The 22,520-nt window shown below is 38.9% G+C and overlaps 1 non-coding gene across 1 annotated transcript; it reads right to left on the bottom strand.

The window, feature by feature from the left end:
* Positions 1–950: 950 nt before the first annotated feature.
* Positions 951–1,067, bottom strand: LOC122321346 (U5 spliceosomal RNA). The gene has a single exon (XR_006246101.1). It is a non-coding gene; the product is annotated as a U5 spliceosomal RNA (small nuclear RNA).
* Positions 1,068–22,520: the final 21,453 nt, after the last annotated feature.

Here is a 22,520-nt window from a genome sequence, read left to right as displayed (position 1 = left end):
AAAATCTCTTTGATGCAGTTCAGCAACTTTCGTTTTTATACCCTTGCAGAGGGTATTATAATTTTGTCCAAAAGTGTGCAACGCAGGGAAGGAGACAACTCCGACCCTATAAAGTATATATATTCTTGATCAGGATCACCTTCTGAGTTGATATGAGCATGTCCGTCTGTCCGTCTGTCTGTCTGTTTCTACGCGAACTAGTCTCTCAGTTTTAAAGCTATCGACTTGAAACTTTGCACACACCCTTCTTTTCTTTGCACGCAGTATATAAGTCAGATCGAGCGGGATCGGTCGACTGTATCCTATAGCTGCCATATAACTGATTGATCGGAAATGGTATAACTTTGGTGTTTTTAGAGTTAGAGAGTTTGAGAAATTTGACATGAAAGCTATCTTTGGCAAAACATTACGACGTGCCAAATTTCATAAGGATCAGCCGACTATATCCTATAGCTGCCATATAACTGAACGATCGGAAATGCCATAAATATTATTTTGCCAAAAATAGCTCTCTTGTCAATTTTGAACTGTCTAACTCTAAAAACACCAAAGTTATACCATTTCCGATCAATCAGTTATATGGCAGCTATAGGATATAGTCGGCCGATCCCGGCCGTTCCGACTTATATACTGCGTGCAAAGAAAAGAAGGGTGTGTGCAAAGTTTCAATGACGATAGCTTCAAAACTGAGAGACTAGTTCGCGTACAAACAGACAGACAGACGGACAGACGGACATGCTCATATCAACTCAGGAGGTGATCCTGATCAAGAATATATATACTTTATAGGGTCGAAGATGACTCCTCAGTGCTTTGCCCACTTTTGAACAAAATTATTATACCCTCTGCAAGAGTATGACAATAAAAACTAGTTTTTTTGTATTTTTACTTATCTACCAAACAAAAAAAATGGTTCTAGTTTTTAAATTTATTTATAATGGCCCCTAGAAATATTCCTTAGGGCTCTTAAAAAAAATTATTTTAGACTCATTAGAGTGCTCCTCTCCACGGAAATCTTTAGTAAAAGGCGAAAGATTTATTCGACAACTGAAGAGAAACCAGAGTACATTTCTCAGCACAGACCAGTGGTTCTAGGTTATGCATCTGCTAAAACCAATTGGGAATTATAGTTTGAAAAAAAAAACAAGCATAGGAGGCACCCTAAATTAGGCTACAGGGACGGCAAACCCACTCAGGTAAACATTTTTAAATCTTTAAGACTTTTTTAGAAGTTATGTACTGTTAGGGGAATTCATTGGGATTGTTACCTCTGAACAAGATTCTATAGACATGCGGAGCACATCCTAAATATATGGTAACCTTCAATATAGACACAAGTGACGGACTTGTAAATGAAGATGGTCATCTGAGGCAAATTAACCATTGATCATTAAATGGGTCAAATTTAGTGACGCGACTTTGAATTCAATTTTTTGAACCCACGGTTGTCGCTATCGCCAGATTAAAAGTTCGGAACAGTTCTGATCCCGAATGGACTCTAATGGTAAAAGCCTCTCGATTTTTTCAATGTGGAAGATTGGAGCATGCCTCTGTTGACCGAAAACAATTCAAAATTGCTCCCGCTGAGGCTACTACCATACACAAAAGCCAAGGTGCAACATATAGCAAAGTCGCCGTGCATCTTAAAAGAGGCATCCAGCGAACTTCGCTATATGTTGGATGCAGCAGCGCCACTAGCTGCGTAGAAACAGACAGACAGACGGACATGCTCATATCAACTCAGGAGGTGATCCTGATTAAGAATATGTATACTTTATAGGGTCGGAGAGGTCTCCGTCACTGCGTTGCACAAAATTATAATACTCTCTGCTACGGTATAAAAATAAGTAAATTTAGGCTTTAAACGCTCCCGTATATAAAGGAATAAAAGAATCTTAATTCTTAATCTTTTTTTATCTTAATAAAAGAATTCTTGCTTTATGCAAGACAGAGGTTACAGTCAGTCAGGGACTTAAACTTCTTAATCTAAGAAACGATTAAGACAGTACTATTTTCTAATACGCGGACGATTTTTTTTGAATCTGGTATGATAAAGATTTTTTGTTGGCTGCACCTAAATTCCAGCAGAAAGTTTATTTCTTTATGGAAATGTGTAATTTAATCAATCTTACCACTATTCAGCCACTATTAATTTTAACCATAGAAGAAGACATTTAAATGTTCAGTGTAATAACATAACTTTAAATAATTTAGATAGCGTCAACTATTTGGGTAGAACTTTAAGTGCTAACAATTCCTCTGTACCACTCAATAAAAAAAAAAGATTTCGAAACCAAACCAAACAAATATGTTTCTCCAAATTCTTGGTGGTTGTCACTTCAAAGTTCATCCCAGTAAATCCCTTCTCCTCTATAAAGCCTTTATTAGACCTATGTTTGAGTTCCTCAGACCTGTTCCTTATTCGCTAATATTTCGCTAAATTTCGCTAATTATTCGCTAAGCAGCCATAAATATCATTAATTCTGTAGCGGGGACCGAAGACGGTTTTGCTTACATTATCCCAAATTCAAGCAACCCAACCAAAGCTAAATTATGTATCCGACTTAATTTTACTATGTAATATTTTAGTTACTATTTACTAATAGTTACTATTTTTTTACTATCGGTAGTATAAACAGCCGAGAAGGAGTGTTGTTAAGCGTGGGCGCAAATGCAGCTGTTAATGCAGTTGCAATTTTTCCGAGCCGCCGGTACATTTTCCTTAAACATTTCCTTAAACGTACTCACGAAGTGAGCATCACCCACCGACAGACGATCGGTGAAATTTTGCGGGCCGGACTTAAAAGTTCTGTGCTGCCGTGTGTGCGCATAAGCCCATTCGTTTAATTTGCAGAAGGTAGACGCTATTGTTCAGGAATTATTATTAAATACTATTGGCCATTATTAGCCCAGGTCGGAGATATTGCCACTAGAGTTCGTGCACAACCTCACTTTTCTGAGAGCAAGCTAACTGGTGGCTAAGACGGAACGTTCTCTCATGCAGCCTTTGTTGGGACATATCATTAGGTAGATCTCTAAGCCTAAAATGACCCAGTGCAGTTAGACTTTTTGTGATATTTTAATTTCCAGATAGTTCCCCAGGCTAAAAATTGTGCTAAAAATTCCATGTAAAGCCTGGCGGACTCCAACTAAAATGTAACGATCCCAAAATATCCAGTAATTATGAAAAATATAAACTTTTTAGTTCCACTTTTAGTGGAAAGTGGAGACCTCCAGGAAGGTTTTCGTGTAACGGAGACAGGCTGCATCGCCATTTCTTTTTGTGACACAGGTCACTTTCAAGTGTGTGCTCAGCTTAGCTGCGTCGCTTTCTTTTGACCAAGCGGCTCTCTCAACAGTAACATAAAGCCATCGTATTAATTGAAAAGATTTATTCCAAATCACTATATTCTCCTGTATGGCCACGACTCCTTCAACATTAAAATTTTGTTCAAGTGGTTTTAAAGTCGAGGAGATTTCGTTGAGGGTCTTCTGGCGCTGGGTTTGAACCAGAAACTTATAATTCATATTTATTTTTTGTTTAAATTAGTAAATTAAATTAGTATTAGTAAATTAGTATTCAAATTCAAATGACATAGTTTCTATGGAACTCCATTTAAAGAATGGAGTTTTCCACAGCTAAAGAGTTAGCCAAATCCTTCGCGTACAGATTTCCAACTGCTTCATTTTTACCTCTTTCATACTCATAAACTAACACAAGTTTTAGTAGAATCTATACTAAATATAAAAACATGTTTAATCATATTGATCCTATCAAACCTATTATTACTTTCCATCACAAATTATCTTTAGACACAATTTTTTTTAAAGGTATCTCCGTTAACAAAAATCAAGCTAATGAATTCATTATTTTTACTTTAATTAATGAAAAATTGAATTCTTTCAATAACATACATAAACATGCTAATTTCCTTCACGGACGGTTCCGTTTCAAATACAGTTGATAGTTTCTAAACTAACAAAAAGCTGTCGTCTATGACCGCTAAACTTTGGAAAGCTTTGTAAAGAGCAATTGATTTTGCGATTTCTAACTGCGTTTCAAATATAGACATATTGACGGACAGCCTTTGAGGTATGCACACTTTTCAAAATAACAGCTCCAACCATTATATTGCTTAGAATATATCTACCAAAATAGAAAATTGTACTAGGCTATCAAAAGTAGGAGTTCACCACATACCCGCCAATCAAACATTTGGAGCCAATCAAAACGAAATGGCTGGTAGAGAAGCAAATGCTTCCCTACACGGCTCCTTTTCATATGTTAGATGGAAATAATATGATACGATCAACTCAACTTTGCTTCCTCTCCCGCTCAAAGTTTGATCGATGGGTTTGGAATTTCTGCGTTGGTACGTATATACATCCAATACCATTCTCTGGCTGGACCTTCCACTAACCCATGGTACTCCCTCAGCACTTCGCTCCACGGAATGCGATACGACCTCTGCAGTTGATCCAGTCGGAACCAAAACTCAGAGACCGGCATGCTTCCGGAACTGCCATCAAACGTCAAGCCCCATTTGCAGAGGGGTTCCACTTCCATTCGAACCTGGCCTGACCATCAAGATTGCCCCACCGACTCGGCTTAATTCCTTGCCGCGTATACGTATGACGCGTCCCATTCCGCATCCATCTCCAGTGATAGTGCTTGCCCGGACTGTTGATAATGCCGTTCCTTCCAGCCGCTTACGCTGGCCTCGACTGATCCGGTTTGCTGTGGATATTAGGTGGTGGCTTTGAGTAGTCTCCCGGCAATGGTAAGCCCTGTCTCATCGAGTCCTTGCTTCTGGGCGCGATGCGCCTTTTGTGCTGTTGGTGGTGCTGATGGAGGCCCCTGCCATCGTCGATCTGACAACGCCGCCGCCGGCTAACACGGAGGCGGCTGTTGAAACTGTCATTCCGGAGGCTTCACTGGATGAGAGTCCGCCGGCTACTGTTGCTGTTGTATTGTTTGCTGTTCAATCATAACCATTCATAAACGATTCATAAACAGCATCATGTCGGCCTGTATTTGCTCTTTAAATGCGTTGAATTTAGAGTACCTCCCCGCCTCATACGTCTGTTGCGCTTGATACAGTGCCGTATTCACTGCTGACCGAATCTCTGAAGTTTACTCCGGCTGGCCCTTCGGTACCGCCCCTCTGCTACTGCATCCTTGTTCATAGCCTCTTGCTTCTTCAGCTTCAATGGAGGAGGCCATGGCTTGATGTGCAAATTGTGCTGCTCATTCAGCTCTTCTGTCGGCGATACCTTCTCCAGTCCGGCCGTTGATTGGATTTCCTGTTGGGCTTGCGACCTGGTCACTGCCGGACTCGTGATCTCGGTACTTCCATTCCGCAGAAATTCCACACTCCTTATTTTCCTACCTGAAAAAGTTTCTTCAGACCTGTGAGATTTTTCCCCAAATCTTTTGTGCTGCTTCTCCCGATTTACTTTACTTAATTCTAAATATTAAAAAAAACAAACTTTTATTTATCCCTTTTCAGTTCCTAGTCATAACTTTCTCTCGGACGGACAACAATATGCTTCATCACATTCATCGTACACTGACCACATCCTCGAGCTGATGGACTAAAAAAAAACACCACACAGAGGGATCTTCTCAGATACATACGTACTTTTCTTTACTTTAGTATATTTAGTTTATACTGCGTGCAAAGGAAAGAAGGGTGTGTGCAAAGTTTCAAGACGATAGCTTTAAACTGAGAGACTGGTTCGCGTAGAAACGGAAAAACAGACAGACGGACAGACGGACATGCTCATATCAACTCAGGAGGTGATCCTGATCAAGAATATATATACTTTATAGAGTCGGAGATGTCTCCTTCACTGCGTTGCACACTTCTGGACAAAATTATAATACCCTCTGCAAGGGTATAAAAAGTATGGACAAAAACATGATTTTCTATAAAGATTCAAATTTTTGCATTCTTATGACTTTTTAAATTGTTTCTTAAAAACTATTTCTAATAAGGTATAGTAGTATAGTGTAGTAGTATATATTAATAAACAGACATATTAAGAAACTTTTATCGACTTTGTACATGATCCAGATCAGGAATATATACTTTATAGCGTCGAAGAAGTCTTTTTTAACCTTTTTCACACTTTTGACCTAAAGTAAAAGGAGACTTTTGGTTCTTCTTTTCTACTACACTTCCTTCATATCCACAAAGGTTCTATTTAATTGAACTAATCTTTCCAAAAATAGATTCCAAATACAAAACTAATTTAACATACTTTGAGATGCTTCTGAGCATGCCCTAAGCTAAACAAGAGGAATGATACATAACTAAAAATGGGCGACCTGTCCGATTTAAAAATAAAATAATTGAAAAACAAGGGATTCTAGTAATTCAGTAAATATTTAAATGTATTTTAAAATTGTCTTCATGCAGTTCACCTACTACAGTAGAATCGGAGCAGCAGGACCACACATGGATCCAGCAGCAAAGCCACAGTGGGAAGCCACTCCGAAACCCCATTATTTCCCAGCCCACCGAAGGAACGTCATAGCACCTAGTTGGCCACCACACCATAACCACTGAAAAGGGATTCCCTGACGCCCTGAAAAATGACCATGTTTTATATATCGAGTGGACGAACATATTTTGATTTATCATATCCCAGGCCATTAATGACCCAACTCACAGATCTTAAGAAAACCCTGGAAATAATACATGGATTGTGAATGGCTCGTTCCAGTCTCTTATCTGTAGAAACATAAGTGTTGAAATTGAATAAGTAGGCTCTGGAGTAGGAGTTTGGATATGTTTGGTATAAAAGGAGGTGCTGTCGCTTGGAGAATCAGTGTCTGCCTGCCTTCAAAGCAGTTAGGGCCTCCCTTTATTCCTCTTTTAAATGTATTTTGATTTTTTTTTATTATTATTTTGCAATTGTTATCGTGAGTAATTACCATTCCGTATTTTTTTGAATTATCTAATATCCTGTTTTAATTTTTTTTATTTACAATTTTTTTTTTTTTCTTAGGAATTATTAACAAAAGTTTTAAGTCTAAATCATTGTCGGCTGGATTCTTAGTTGTGGTGTTTTTTTGGTCGAGGCTTATTTTATATTTTAATAATTCATGAAGCTTCAAAAGCAAAGATTCTTGGTATTTTCTCGTTTGTTTTGGTTTTAAAATTTAAATTATTTCCATCTGAAATATTAAAGAGAAATTGAACTATTTTATTTTATTTTATTTCTGTTCAACAGTGTACATCATTTAAAAAAAAATTTTTTTTATTACTTTAACAATGTCTTTTAAATAATAACTTTAAACAAAACAAGAAAGAAAAGCTAACTTCGGGCGGAGCCGATGTTTATATACCCTTGCAGTTAAAACCGGATATATATCGCAAACATCGGATATAGTTGGCCGATCCTTATGGGAATATGAATATATAATCCAATTTATTACAATACAAAATCTAAAAAAAGTCCCAAACTTGTATCTTCAAACATACCAAAGTTGGTATTTCTACCAAAAACCATTTCCGATCGATCAGTTATATGGCAGCTAAAAGATATAGTCGGCCGATAGTTATGAAGTTTGGTAGGTTGGATCAACTGACCAACGTTCAGTTATATGGCAGCAAGTTACAGCAAAATCATAAAAATGGGTCGAGGAGCACATTGCACCGCAGTAGAGGGGAATTTAATTCTTAAATTAAAAGCAGAAGGCCAATCCAAGGGACAAATTGCCATACTATTGGAATGCTTAAAAGAAAAGTGTTTTCTACTATCCACTATACAGATACTCAAGAGATACGTGGTAGAAGCGAGAAACTTCTACAAAATTTGACACGACCCTTATGAGGAAGTCAAAAAAAGGAACGCAAAAAGGAGAGTTTCTTTTATGATCAAGAGGCATATCGAAAGGCGACTCTGCTTTGCCAAAAACCAAGAGACCCGCCAGAGCTGGAAAAATGTTGTTTGGTCCAATGAGACAAAGTTTGATTTGTTTGGATCTAATGGTTGTAGCGTGTAACGGGTAGCAGTGGTTGGACGTACATCTAGATTCTACCATTGCGGGGCACGCTTTATTATCCGGCTCTAGCTCGTCGGCTTTGGGGATAGTGGTCTTGCGTATATGTAGAATCTAACACTAGCCACACATATTTATTAAGTAGAATAGAATTTAGCGTACTTGCGACAACAAAAAGGTTATAAAAGGAGCTATAAAAACCGGAAGAACTAAGGTCACAATTCCAGACGGACAGAAGAAGGCAAGAACATAGGAAGTGAGAAATTAGAGTTTGCGAGACACTGGTGTTGTTGTGTTCGCTAGAAGCCCTACCCTACCTATGACCATCTCCGCTAGAGTACAACTCCGATGATCCCTTGTTACACCCTAGGACTGAAGAAACATCAGCTGGTTCTGCTTAAAGTTTTAACAATTCATTTTTAATTAAATTTTCATTCCTAAATAATAATACAGTATTCTCTAATTAACGTAAAAATTTTCCTTTAAATTCAGTTGTTTTCTCAATAGCGACTAAGTAGTAAAAATAGTAACAATAGGGTAAATAAAAGTTGAATACAATAAATGTTAAATATAATATAAAAGTATATATGGATGTAGTAATAAGTTGGATATAAATTTCCTAAAGGGACGTTTTTAAAATATCTCTAATTTTTAGCTATTTATTTACTTTAGGTGGTACTTTTATATTTTAATTTAAGATATATATGCTCATATTAACGGGGGTGACCTTGATCAATAAAATATATACTTTATAGGGTCGGAGATCCTCCTTCACTGCGTTGCAGCCTTTTGACCAAAATTATAATACCCTCTTCAAGGGTTTAAAAATAGATAAGCAGTGGCTTGGGGTTTTAAACAGTCGCACGTCTTTACTGGTCGGAGCTCAGAGTGAAACTCTAAATGAGTAAGTAGTCGTCTTTCATTTCTCTATAAAATGCAAAAACTGGAAAGCTGCAACATTCCAGATCTCTATTTTATTCAAGAAATTTTGGCTGTAACAAGGTAAAATTTATGTTTTATTGATGAAAAAATATGGACAAAAACATAATTTTCTGGGAAGATTCAAATTTTTGCATTCTTATGACTTTTTAAATTGTTTCTTATCAACTATTTCTTATAAGGTATAGTATTATAGTATAGTAGTATATATTAATAAACAGACATATTAAGAAACTTTTATCGACTTTGTACATGATCCAGATCAGGAATATATACTTTATAGCGTCGAAGAAGTCGTTTTTAACCTTTTTCACACTTTTGACCAAAAGTAAAAGGAGACTTTTGGTTCTTCTTTTCTACTAAAATTCCTTCATATCCACAAAGGTTCTATTTAATTGAACTAATCTTTCCAAAAATAGATTCCAAATATAAACTAATTTAACATACTTTGAGATGCTTCTGAGCATGCCTCAAGCTAGACAAGAGGAATGATACATAACTAAAAATGGGCGACCTGTCCGATTTAAAAATAAAATAATTGAAAAACAAGGGATTCTAGTAATTCAATAAATATTTAAATGTATTTTAAAACCGGAGCAGCAGGACCACACATAGAACCAGCAGCAGAAACATAAGTGTTGAAATTGAATAAGTAGGCTATGGAGTAGGAGTTTGGTTATATCATGATACAATTATACAATTGTATAATTTATAATTGTATCATGGATTATATTTGGTATAAAAGAAGGTTCTTTCCTTTCGAGAATCAGTTTCTGCCTGCCTTCAAAGCAGTTAGGACCTCATCTAATTCCTCTTTTTATTTATTTATTTTTAATTTTTTTTTTATATCTTTCTTTATTTATTGCATATTGGGACATTAGTGGCTTATTTGCACCGAGTATCGAACATCCAACGACGCACAAGGGCCGATTTGGGTAATTTAGCGTCAGATGTGGAATATCTTTAAAAAAAATGATCATTTTAAAACGCTTGAGCGTATGGCTCAAGCGAAGATTTCTTAAATCATTGTTTCGGGCTTCTAAGGCTTCTTCTGACATCATTCCGATCGGAAGTGGTAAATTTTCTATAGTATCCGCCCCGTGAATCTGTTATATAATATCCGTACCATGCTCATCCAAAAGAACCAAATTTTCGGTTACCCGAGTTCGTCCTCTCAAAACGCTCCTTACATCTATTCGATTTTTTCCATCTTTTAGAAAGAGTTGTGCAAAAATTTGTAATGGTACATTCTATAGATGTCAAGTCCGTCTCGGATCATTTGGATTTATCAACTATATCGCTGAAAATGTGATCAAACACTGCAGAACTCTTGTTTGTGGCGTCTGCTTGCCCATGCCATACTTTTTTACAGGCGGACATGATTGCTAAAAATATCGCTTAATTTAACAGGGGCACGTTGTGGCAGCTGAACATGGATAATTTATACACTAGACGAACCATAGTTTATCACAAATATTCGCTTTTTGCTGGCCGAGGTGACCTTCACAAAGTTTTCCTCCACAGAAGTTTAAATTTGTTATAAAAAACAGTACTACAAAAATTGGTGGTTATGTATAGGTATGTTTTTGCCAAGAAAAAGAAAAGAAATATTTCCATAGAAAATCCACCAACTAACACCAAAGTTATAGCTTGGCCGATCAATCAGTTATATGGCAGCTATACTTCTCTCGGGACTTCTCTCACTTCCTCTTAATCTAACGGTCTTGTTTCTTTTGTACGCACTGCGTTTTTGAAAATAATTGCCGTAAACCGGTGATTTCATAGATACTTAAGAATCGAATTTTGAGAAACTTAAATTTTAACTTAAACCGTATCGCTTTGCGTGTGCTGTGGTATATATGGAGGCGAATTAATCATTTATTTCATTAGAATTCCAAGCATAGCTCAGCTCTGCTTTAACCTCTTCTTTTGTTTTTTTTCTTACGTGTGCAATAGAGGTCCTATCTTTATTGGTGCAATTTTCCTTAACTCTCTCTCAAAGCTCCTGCTTGGGCTCCTATTTGGCACAGTGGTTCAATATTTATATACTATATATATAGTAGTATGTAAGCAGCTGATCACGAATCAACTGTTGGGCGATGTGACCATCCGTCTAGCACAGTGACCATCACCAGAAATACCAGGGCGAGACTAGTTACTGATCCAGCGAGTAAAAGTTAGTTTTAAGCTAGAGGCGAAGAGTAAAAGTCGCATAAGTTAAGACTCAATCGAATAAATGTAAAACTATATCCAACATATCCACTCAAGAATAAACCTGCGAGACCACTCGAAACAGCCATCACTTTACAGTTCAGAAGTGGGATACTCTTGTGTTGGATATGGGAAATCGGAGAGATAGTCGGAAAATTTCGAAAAACAAAAAAAAGCAGAATCGTCGGCGTGGAAAGTTGGTAATGGGAAGCAGTCCCAGAGATTACTCGTTACTTGTGCGTGGCAGACGGATTCAAAGTTAAGAAAAAACCAGACAGTATACATACAAAGGGATCGTGTGTATATGGGCGTCGTGGTGAAATTGGCAGTAACGAATAAAAAGTTTGAGAAGCAACACGGAAAAAATGGTCAAGATAGCTGAACTCAAGGTAGACCAGTTGAGATTTTTGTTGAGAGAACGAAATCTTGCAGCTGCGGGAACCAGAGCAGAGTTAGTGCAGCGACTAGTGGAGTTTGAGGATTCGGAAGAGGTGGAGATACCATCCAGTGGAAACATGAGTCAACGAGAGGAATCGATGACGTCACAAGCGGCAGCCATTTCACAACTGCAAAATGAGATGACCGAGCTGAAGAATATGATGTCGCAGTTGATGAGCATGCAGAGGCAGAATGCAGATGCAGATACAGGAGCTAGTAGCCAGCAACGCGCAGAGGAAGTTAGTCGGAATGTCAGAGGTGAAGATATTCCTACTCTTCAAGCAGCAAACAACGTTCGACATGCGTCGGTAAAAGAAATTGCGGACACTTTGCCAGAATTTGATCCAGGAGACGAGAACGCCATATCGGTGCACCAGTTCATCGATCGTGTCGACAAAGTGGTTGGCGCGTATCGTTGGGACGAGAAATTTTTATTACTAGCAATTTATACAAGGATCAAGGGACCAGCCAAGTTGTGGTTCGATTCATCGCCGGTAGTACAACATGGGGAGACTTCGCGCAAGCTATGAGGGACGAGTTTGGAACAAGTCCGGATGAAGCGGAAGTCCATTTCAACATGGCCAATGCAACCAGACGAGCCAAAGAGACAGTGAAGGAGTACTGTTTCCGAATGTCAGCCCTAGGAGTGCGGTACAATTTGAGCGAAGCAGCGGTTATTAGATATGTTCGCGCAGGTTTGCAGCACCGAGAGTTACAAAACAGCATTGCAGCTATACAATTTTCATCAATGAAGCAACTTAGAGAAGCAGCCGAATCTTATTTTGTAAACAGAGGCCGAGCCCTAACAAACAAAAAGGAGTTCGTACCGAAATTCACCAATATAGAGACAAAGCAAGATGGTGACACCAAGCCAGCCAAATCGAAGGATGCTAAGACGTGTTTCAAGTGTGGCGAGTTGGGACACTTCGCCAATTCGTGCCCGAGTAAGGAGCAGAAGCCTCGCTGTAACAAATGCAATACTTTTCACGCAATCACAGACAGTTGCCAAGCGGCAAGGGTGATGCGATTAGGAGCATTAAATCAGGACAAGTTGTTCACCAGAATCGTACAAATCAATTCGAAAAACTATAACGCCTTCATTGATACTGGTAGCCAGGCTAGTATTGTGCGACAGTCGGTTGCCAAAGGATTAAATACAGATCGGCATAACTGCTGTATGAAGATAAGCGGCATATGTGGAGGATCATGTATTCTTACCGAAAAAATGGTTATACAGATGGACGTCGAAGGAAAAACTATTGTAGCGAATCTATACATAGCTGACGACAACCTTTTGCAAGAAGACCTTTTGTTGGGACAGGATGTCATTTTAAGCGCCCAGTTATCCCTTAAGTTTGGGCCAGGCGACGCCGAAGTCAAGCGAGCTGTACTACAACCAGAAACCATCACCAGCGAAAGTGGTACCCTTAAGCTTCTCGCTAGTATGAGCAATGATCAGGAAAGAAACCAAATGCGTCTGCTGTTAAACAAGTTCGAGGATGTTTTCTCCACAGGACTGCAAGGATTAGGAAAAACAAACATCGTCCAAGCCAAGATAGCTGTCGAGAGCAACCAGGTAGTTTCTCAACCACCTTACCGAATTCCCGAGCCGAAGAAGGAAGTTGTCGCCAAGATTTTGGATGAGTTGTTGCAGCAGGATATTATCCAGCCATCTACGTCAGAGTATGCCAGCCCGGTGGTACTCATCAAGAAGCCGAACGGTAGTGATCGACTGTGTGTTGATTACCGACGCCTCAATAAGCTGCTAAAGATGGAGAATTTTCCTGTTCCTAATATCGAAGAACGCCTTCAGGAGGCAAAGCAATTTAAGTATTTTACCTCACTGGATTTAAATAGCGGCTATTACCAAATTGAAGTAGCCCCCGAGAGCAGAAAATTTACCGCCTTCATCACCACTGATGGACTGTACGAGTTTAAGCGACTCCCGTTTGGGTTGAAGAATGCCCCAGCCATTTTCAATCGTCTCATGGCAGAACTACAAATGCGCGTGCAGAAAGGAGACATGATCCACTACATGGATGACATCCTAATTGGTAGCAATTCTTTGGAGGAAATGTATGAAAAGCTTGAAAGAGTCCTTACTGTATTGCGAGATTGCGGACTAACTCTAAATCTGGACAAATGTAAATTGTACGAGCAGTCTATTACGTTCTTAGGACATAAAATACACGCCGAAGGAATCAGCCCGGGAGAAGTAAAGATGCAAGCCATTTCCATGTTTCCAACACCAACTAATGTTACTGAAGTACGCCAATTTTTGGGACTCACTGGTTATTTCCGAAAATTTGTCGCCGGATATGCCATAATATCAGAGCCCTTACGTATGCTATTGCGAAAAGCACAATCATTCCAATGGGAGCAGCGTCAAGAGGATGCATTCATCGAATTGAAGAGAAGTCTGACATCGAGTCCAGTTATCACAAGCTATCGCCTAGATGCTGAACATGAATTACACACGGATGCCAGTGCTGTTGGTTTGGCCGCGGTACTAATGCAAAATGAAGCGGATCAATTAAAGCCAATCGCCTATTTCAGTCGAGCAACATCAAAGGCCGAAAAGAACTATCATAGTTACGAGCTGGAAGCTCTAGCTGTCGTTGAATCCTTGGAGCGGTTCAAGTACTACGTTTATGGAAAGAATGTTCGAGTCGTTACCGATTGTAATGCCTTGAAATCATCAATGGATAAAAAGGAACTTATACCCCGAATTGCACGATGGTGGTTAAGAATTCAAGAATATGATATCGAGATTGTACATCGAGCTGGAATACTAATGTGCCACGCAGATGCTTTGAGTCGAGCACCTTATGAGAACCCCCATGACATTGAGACGGCATGTCTGAAGATTGCCAAAACCCTTATAGACGAAGCTGACTGGTTATTAGCAATACAATTACAAGATGAAAGGATTCGAAACATTGTAACTGAGATGAAAAGCGCGAAGAAAACTGAAAACGACGAGTATGTGATTGAGCAAGATCGCCTATTTCGAAAATACGACAACAAGTTGCTGTGGGTTGTGCCAAAACAACTAAGATACCACATACTTCATGAATGCCACGACAAGTCTGGACATATGAGCACAGAGAAAACAATAAAACGCATTCTAAATTTGTTTTGGTTTCCCCGAATGCGAAATTTCGTCAAGAGCTACATAAAGTCATGCATAGGATGCGCTTATAATAAAATACCAGGTGGATGCCAGGAAGGAGAATATCACTACGATGACATCAAACCCATCCCATTTTCTACAATACACATGGATCACCTAGGACCGTTTCCAAAAAGTTCTAAGAGGAATGAACATATTCTGGTCATCGTTGATGCCTTTACAAAGTTTACAATCGTACGAGCAACAAAGAGTACTGCAACAAAGCATGTTATAGATATCCTGCAAGACGTCACGAGCTACTTAGGAATGCCGGGACGAATCATCACAGATCGAGGTACCGCCTTCACTTCGAAAGACTTCGAAAAATACTGCAAGGAAAACAATGTAAAGCATATCCTTAACGCTGTAAGGACACCGAGAGCAAACGGCCATGCAGAACGAACAAATAGGATTATTTTGTCCATGCTACTGCCTTCGAACAGCAACGAAAAGCGATGGGACGAAATGCTGCGATCCATCCAGTGGAGCATTAATACCATGGTAAATAGCACAACAAAATGTTCCCCATTTCAGCTTCTTTTTGGATACGAGCCCCGAGATATCCTGAAGAATACGTTGACGAGCGTAATCCAGAGTCCAGTGCAGAACCCGATGACTGATGTCGAGATGGAGAAGCTAAGAGCAGACGCTGCCACTAGGGTCAACAATCAAAGAGCTGCAGCCAAGAGACGTTATGATGCAAAACACGCGAAGCCAACACCCTATAAGCTTGGAGATATTGTGTTGGTGGAGAACGAGCCGAGTAGCACGGGAACCTCCAGAAAGTTGGAACCTCGCTATAAAGGACCTTTTATTGTCAACAAGGTTTTGCCCAACGACAGATATCTAGTTGAAGATATCCCCCATGATCAACGAAAGCAGCGCCACTACAAGTCGGTTTATGCATCCGATAAGATGAAGCGCTGGTGTGAACTTCCAGAGGACGACCAAGATGACGACGAGGACTGGAAGGACGACGCATTCTACGATTCTCGCGAGGACGCTGAGAATTTATCAGGAAAGGCCGAATGTAAGCAGCTGATCACGAATCAACTGTTGGGCGATGTGACCATCCGTCTAGCACAGTGACCATCACCAGAAATACCAGGGCGAGACTAGTTACTGATCCAGCGAGTAAAAGTTAGTTTTAAGCTAGAGGCGAAGAGTAAAAGTCGCATAAGTTAAGACTCAATCGAATAAATGTAAAACTATATCCAACATATCCACTCAAGAATAAACCTGCGAGACCACTCGAAACAGCCATCACTTTACAAGTATATATGGTATATGGTATATATTGGTATATATTTTTGTATACTCTTAATGTTTAAAATGGAATTTAAACTCGTCCGTCTTGTAACAAGACAATCTCCCCATCTCAGCCTACCATTGCTGGCTATGTGAAAACGTCGTACGCGCCAAGTGTGCCGGGTTCACTGCCTCAGTTTCGGATGCCATTTGTAGTGTGCACCTTATTCCAAGATGAAAACAAATTCCTAGTCAGGCCAATATTTCTGTCCTTTACTGTATCCACTCAATAGATGGGAACCGAATTTTGCCAAGACACGTGTGCGGGAAGTGCATAAAGAAGGAAAAACCCATACAGACCTTGTGCAGTGAAGGCAGATAGGCCTGAAATAAAAACAATAATGATTTTGATCGTGTTGGGGGAAGAAATTTATAAGGTGAGGCAATATTTAAATAGAGCCAATATCCAACATGACCAATCCCTTGTCAGGTGGCACAGAATTACGACGATTCTGACCAGGTGCAGCCTGATAGGCTTTCCGTTTGGAATTTGGCCTAGGATCGGACGTGGGACAAGGTTGAAGTAGTAGAACCGCCCTATCAACCCCCATGGAATTAATTGGACTCTACTCCTGAAGAGCAGCCCAGTAAGAGCGAAGCCCCAGAATAAACATGCAGAAGGGAGGATGAAGGTGTAGAAGAACAGTCACAATAAGAAATAACTCTTGCAGCTGCAGCTCAGATGCGTTCTTCGCTTTAGCGAACAGCCAGCAATATATAAGAGTGCGAGTTTTCATATTTACATTTTATTTTTTGTGAGCTTGAGTAGGAAAAATACGTAGTTACATCAGTGCTATTCAGTGAGAAAACAATACCCTTGCCTGCGAGCATGTGTGTGTGAACACTTTCGGCAACACTGAATTGCGCAACCCCTTCCAAGGCGAACCGCCAAATTCGTATCGACTCCCACTCTATTTGAAATTATGTATAATTTTCCTTTATTTTAATAGTATAAATTCTTAATTTTCTCAATATCACATCAATGTAAACTCTCACAAAACACTTTCAGGTGATTCCTCCATCGAAACATATATTTTTTTCTCGGCTTGCCGATAATTCAGAAATGGAAATCTCGGCTTAAATCAAAGCCAAAACAAAAGCCGATATAAAGGCGGAGGACATAGCTAAATTTAAATGTAAATACATAAGGTGCACGTCTTCTTTCAAGATTCGTGTGCCCGCGCTGATGTTCATGCCGGTTTCTTCACCCAGTTTTTGGCCAGAAAACATTTCGTACATTTCCGTCCAAGAACATCAGCCCAATACTGTAAAGAAAAAAGTTTTAAAACCAGTGGGAGTTAAACTACCCAATATAAGAACCACTGACCAAGCTTCCACCTCTTCTTTGTCCACTAACCCAAAAAACTAGTATCGTCTCTAACACTTACCTATCAGAATAGCAAACTCTCTAAACTATATTCTAATAGTTATCTCTTTGCATCCCATATTATAGCCTTTACAGAAACTTGGCTAAAGCCGGAGATCTTTAGCTCCGAAGTTTTTCCAAGTAAGTACACCACTTTTAGACGGGATCGACCTCAGCGAAGGGGGGGTGGAGTCCTCATTTCGGTAGACTCTACTCTTGCTTCTGAAGAGGTGAAACCCCAAGAGTTTGGTGACATTTGCATTACAATGATTTTGTCCGCGAAATCTTTATACATTACATGTTCATTTATACAGCCTTCGTCCAAACCGCCCACATATTGGCATCATTTGTCCGTTTTAATCTAATCATTTATTCAATCCGTCTTATGACCCATCGTTACCAGGTTGTAGCTCTGGGTGACTTTAATACCCCCGAATTAAAGTGGTCCAATGTCGATAACTCACCATCTTTATCACTTATCACGCACCATAACTTCACCGCGAGCATGTCTGACATGTCCCTAGGTCAAATTAACCATGTTAGAAATTCATTAAGTCGGTTTTTAGACTTATGTTTTGTGCTTCTTATGTCGTAATGATGAACTCTCAAGGTTTATCTTGTCAAGCACATCTTGCGATAGGATCTTTACTTTAAACCACAATTATGGGTAAAACTGCTTCCCAAAAATAAAGTAAAAACAAGAAAGGAAAGCTAACTTCGGGCGGAGCCGAAGTTTATATACCCTTGCAGTTAAAACCGGACATATATCGCAAACATCGGATATAGTTTGCCGATCCTTATGGGAATACGAATATATAATCCAATTTATTACAGTACAAAATCTAAAAAAAGTCCCCAACTTCTATCTTCAAAAATACGAAAGTTGATATTTCTACCAAATACCATTTCCGATCGTTCAGTTATATGGCAGCTATGGGATATAGTCGGCCGATCCTAATGAAATTAGGTTGGATCAATTGACCAAAAATAGAATCTGTATTAAATTCCAGCTTTCTATCTTCAAAAACACGAAAGTTGGGTCATTTCCGATCGTTCAGTTATATGGAAGCTATAGGATATAGTCGGCCGATCCTTACGAAATTTGGCATGTCGTATTATTTTGCCAAAAATAGCTCTCATGTCAAATTTGAACTCTCTAACTCTAAAAACACCAAAGTTATACCATTTCCGATCAATCAGTTATATGGCAGCTATAGGATATAGTCGGCCGATCCGGGCCGTTCCGACTTATATACTGCGTGCAAAGGAAAGAAGGGTGTGTGCAAAGTTTCAAGACGATAGCTTTAAAACTGAGAGACTAGTTTGCGTAGAAACAGACAGACGGACAGACAGACGGACAGACGGACAGACAGACATGCTCATATCAACTCAGGAGGTGATCCTGATCAAGAATATATATACTTTATAGGGTCGGAGATGTCTCCTTCACTGCGTTGCACACTTTTGACCAAAATTATAATACCCTCTGCAAGGGTATAAAAATTGAAAATAAGTGTTACGATTCAATTTTATATTATACTATATCCTATAGCTGCCATATAACTGAACGATCGGAAATGACCCATCTTTGACCCAACTCGTGTTTTTGAAGATAGAAAGCTGGAACTTGGTACAGATTATATATTTGGTCAGTTGATCCGACCTACCAAATTTCATTAGGATCGGCCGACTATATCCTATAGCTGCCATATAACTGAACGATCGGAAATGGTACTTGGTAGAAATATCAACTTTCGTATTTTTGAAGATAGAAGTTTGGGACTTTTTTTAGATTTTGTATTGTAATAAATTGGATTATATTTTCCTATTCCCATAAGGATCGGCCAACTATATCCGATGTTTGCGATATATATCCGGTTTTAACTGCAAGGGTATATAAACTTCGGCTCCGCCCGAAAAATCGCCGAAATATAATGGTTTGCTTTGCAATTTTTCAGTGGCTATAAAAATAGGTTCTAGTGCCACCAACTCATCACCAAGCCAAAACAACTAAAAGTCTTGTATTAAGATTAAGATCTCCTCTTTCTGTATTCTTAGTCTTGAAATCGTTATTTATTTTGATTGATACAATTGATAATCCAGCAATTTAATTAATTGCACATCTTTTTCTTCTTTTTCCCATTTTCGGCCGGGTTTTTTCGTTTACTTCGTTTGCGACGCGTCCACAAAAACCACACACAACCAATTGCCCAAAATCCGCGATCCGAACATAACAAAAAATTGTCATTTGCAGAACGCTTAAGCGAAAAGAAAATTCAAAAACTATTGCAATCCAAGCACCACCGCCAGCAGTATGAAATCCAGCAGCTATCACGTCTGCGGCACCTGGCCGAGAGACGACGACACAGCCGCCTGCGCCGTCTCTGTTCCATGCCAGCACCTCAAGCTCACGCCGACAAAAGGACCAATCGCCGAAGCAGCAGTCAAACCTCTCTCAGTCCGAGCCACAGCAGCGGCTATGGCAGTGCCATTGGATGCGAAGACCAAGACATCACACACCCAGCCGACAAGGGATCCTCTACTGGTCTGAAGCGTCGTCGTAGCAGTGGGGTCCACATTTCAACTGCGAGCGCTAAGAGATCGAAAAACAACCAGGGACTGGTGGTGAAGAAGCCGCCAAAGGGCGAATACGTTGTCGAGCGCATTGAAGTCGTCGAGGTGGTTCAATACAAGCCGGTTTTCTTTGTTAAATGGCTCGGCTACGATGCAAGCAACAACACTTGGGAAAGCTTCGAGAACGTGGCTGATTGCGCCCAACTCGAGGAGTTTCCTCCCAATTTGATTCCGTTAACTGCAATGTTTCACTTAGGTTTTCTTTTGAAAACTCCTTATATACGCATACGTTTTTCAACATAGTGTACGTTGAGATTAGGGATGTCGGAAATATATCAAAATATCGATATATCGATATATTTTCTCCTAAAAAAATATTATTATCGTGATATTTTTTGGGCAAAAATAGTCGATAATAATATTTTTGAGTTGGTGTTCTCCGATATTAGTTGCGAAAGAAAGGAAATGCAGGTTTACTTGAGTATGCCATTTTGTAGTTGGGAGACAAATCCGTTGGAATTCTGGAACTCACAAATTTTAACGATGCCGATGCTAGCAAAGGTTGCTTTAAGTTTTCTTATCACGCCTGGAAGTTTGGTTCCATCTGAACGGTTGGCTTCTGCCATTAAATGTATTGTCTGTGACTCCCGTAGTCGAATGACAGACCAGCATATAACCGAAAGAGTTTATTTTAAATCATTGAAGAAAGATTTATTTTGTAATTAAGAGTAATTAAGAGCATTAAATAAGAGAATTAAGTAATTAGCATTATTAAGTACATATTCCATAAATTCCATGAAACTTTTTTTTTTGTATTAAGTTTTTTTTATAAATAAATTTGAATACAATGTCCTTAATAATTTTGTTATTTTTTATTTCAAAGATCTTAAATAAAAGTTGCTTGAGAGTGGGTATAAATATTTGTTGTTTTTTCAATTCACTTTTTAAATAAAGAAATATGTCTTATTTGCAGTTCATGGCGGATGAAAACACATATTAAAACCTTTTTTTAAATTTAAAAATAACCCTTTTTTCAAATTTAGCTGACTATAAAAAATATCGAAAATACTCGATATATCGATTTTTTTGGTGATATTTCTGAATATTATCGATTGATATTTTTTTCACAGCAAATATCATCAATACGATATTTTTTCAAAAACCAACAACCCTAGTTGAGATCCACCTTGTTGGCACATCCAGTAGAGGTTGGGGATGTATTCATAATTTTAAAATAGTATTGTAATTTTTAAATGTAATGTTATGCATTTAATTTGTTTACCTATAGATCGATTTACCTATAGACCTATGGATCGTGCGCTATCGACAAGGAATCTCCGACTCCTCTCTTTTAGCAGGTCATGAACAGCTAATTGCATGGAATGGGCGGCACATCTAATCGAATGTATAGAGTGAACGCGAATATCTTTAATAAGGTCGTCATCGTCAAACTCGTCACAAAATTCAGAATTCAATTCTTTGTTCATGAAATCGATCGCTTTAATAACATTCTTGCCATTGTCTGAAGTGACAGTGTAGACTTGCTCCTTTTTTATTAAAAACTCGTTCAGCACATTTTCAATTTTCATGCTTCATGGAGCGCAATCACTCCAAGCGTCTTTACTTCAATGCGGTGGTCTCAATAGTATTGGATATTGATTCCCAATATACCCCTGTTGACCCACACTAGAAATATAACTAAATAAATTGAATTATTAAGGAATCCTTGATTATGTCCTTTAAGGACATTCGATACATCATTTGAAAGGTACTGCGCCACAGATCATTAAAATGTAAGCGGTTTTTTAATAGTCCACTCGGTTCAGAAGTTATTCGCATTCAATTTTTATACCCTTGCAGAGGGTATTATAATTTTGTCCAAAAGTGTGCAACGCAGTGAAGGAGACATCTCCGACCCTATAAAGTATATATATTCTTGATCAGGATCACCTTCTGAGTTGATATGAGCATGTCCGTCTGTCCGTCTGTCCGTCTGTCTGTCTGTCTGTCTGTCCGTTTCTACGCGAACTAGTCTCTCAGTTTTGAAGCTATCGTCTTGAAACTTTGCACACACCCTTCTTTTCTTTGCACGCAGTATAACGGCCCGGATCGGCCGACTATATCCTATAGCTGCCATATAACTGATTGATCGGAAATGGTATAACTTTGGTGTTTTTAGAGTTAGAGAGTTCAAATTTGACATGAGAGTTATTTTTGGCAAATTATTGTGACATGCCAAATTTCATAAGGATCGGCCGACTATATCTTATAGCTGCCATATAACTGAACGATCGGGAATGACCTAACTTTCGTGTTTTTGAAGATAGAAAGCTGAAACTTAATACAGATTCTATTATTGGCCAGTTGATCCGACCTACCAAATTTCATTAGGATCGGTCGATCGGTATATCCTATAGCTGCCATATAACTGAACGATCGGAAATGGTACTTGGTAGAAATATCAACTTTCGTATTTTTGAAGATAGAAGTTTGGGACTTAT

The sequence above is a fragment of the Drosophila bipectinata genome, chromosome XL (genome assembly GCF_030179905.1).
Source record: "Drosophila bipectinata strain 14024-0381.07 chromosome XL, DbipHiC1v2, whole genome shotgun sequence".
In the NCBI taxonomy this organism is placed as follows: domain Eukaryota; kingdom Metazoa; phylum Arthropoda; class Insecta; order Diptera; family Drosophilidae; genus Drosophila; species Drosophila bipectinata.
This window is presented reverse-complemented; position numbering and strand designations above follow the sequence as displayed.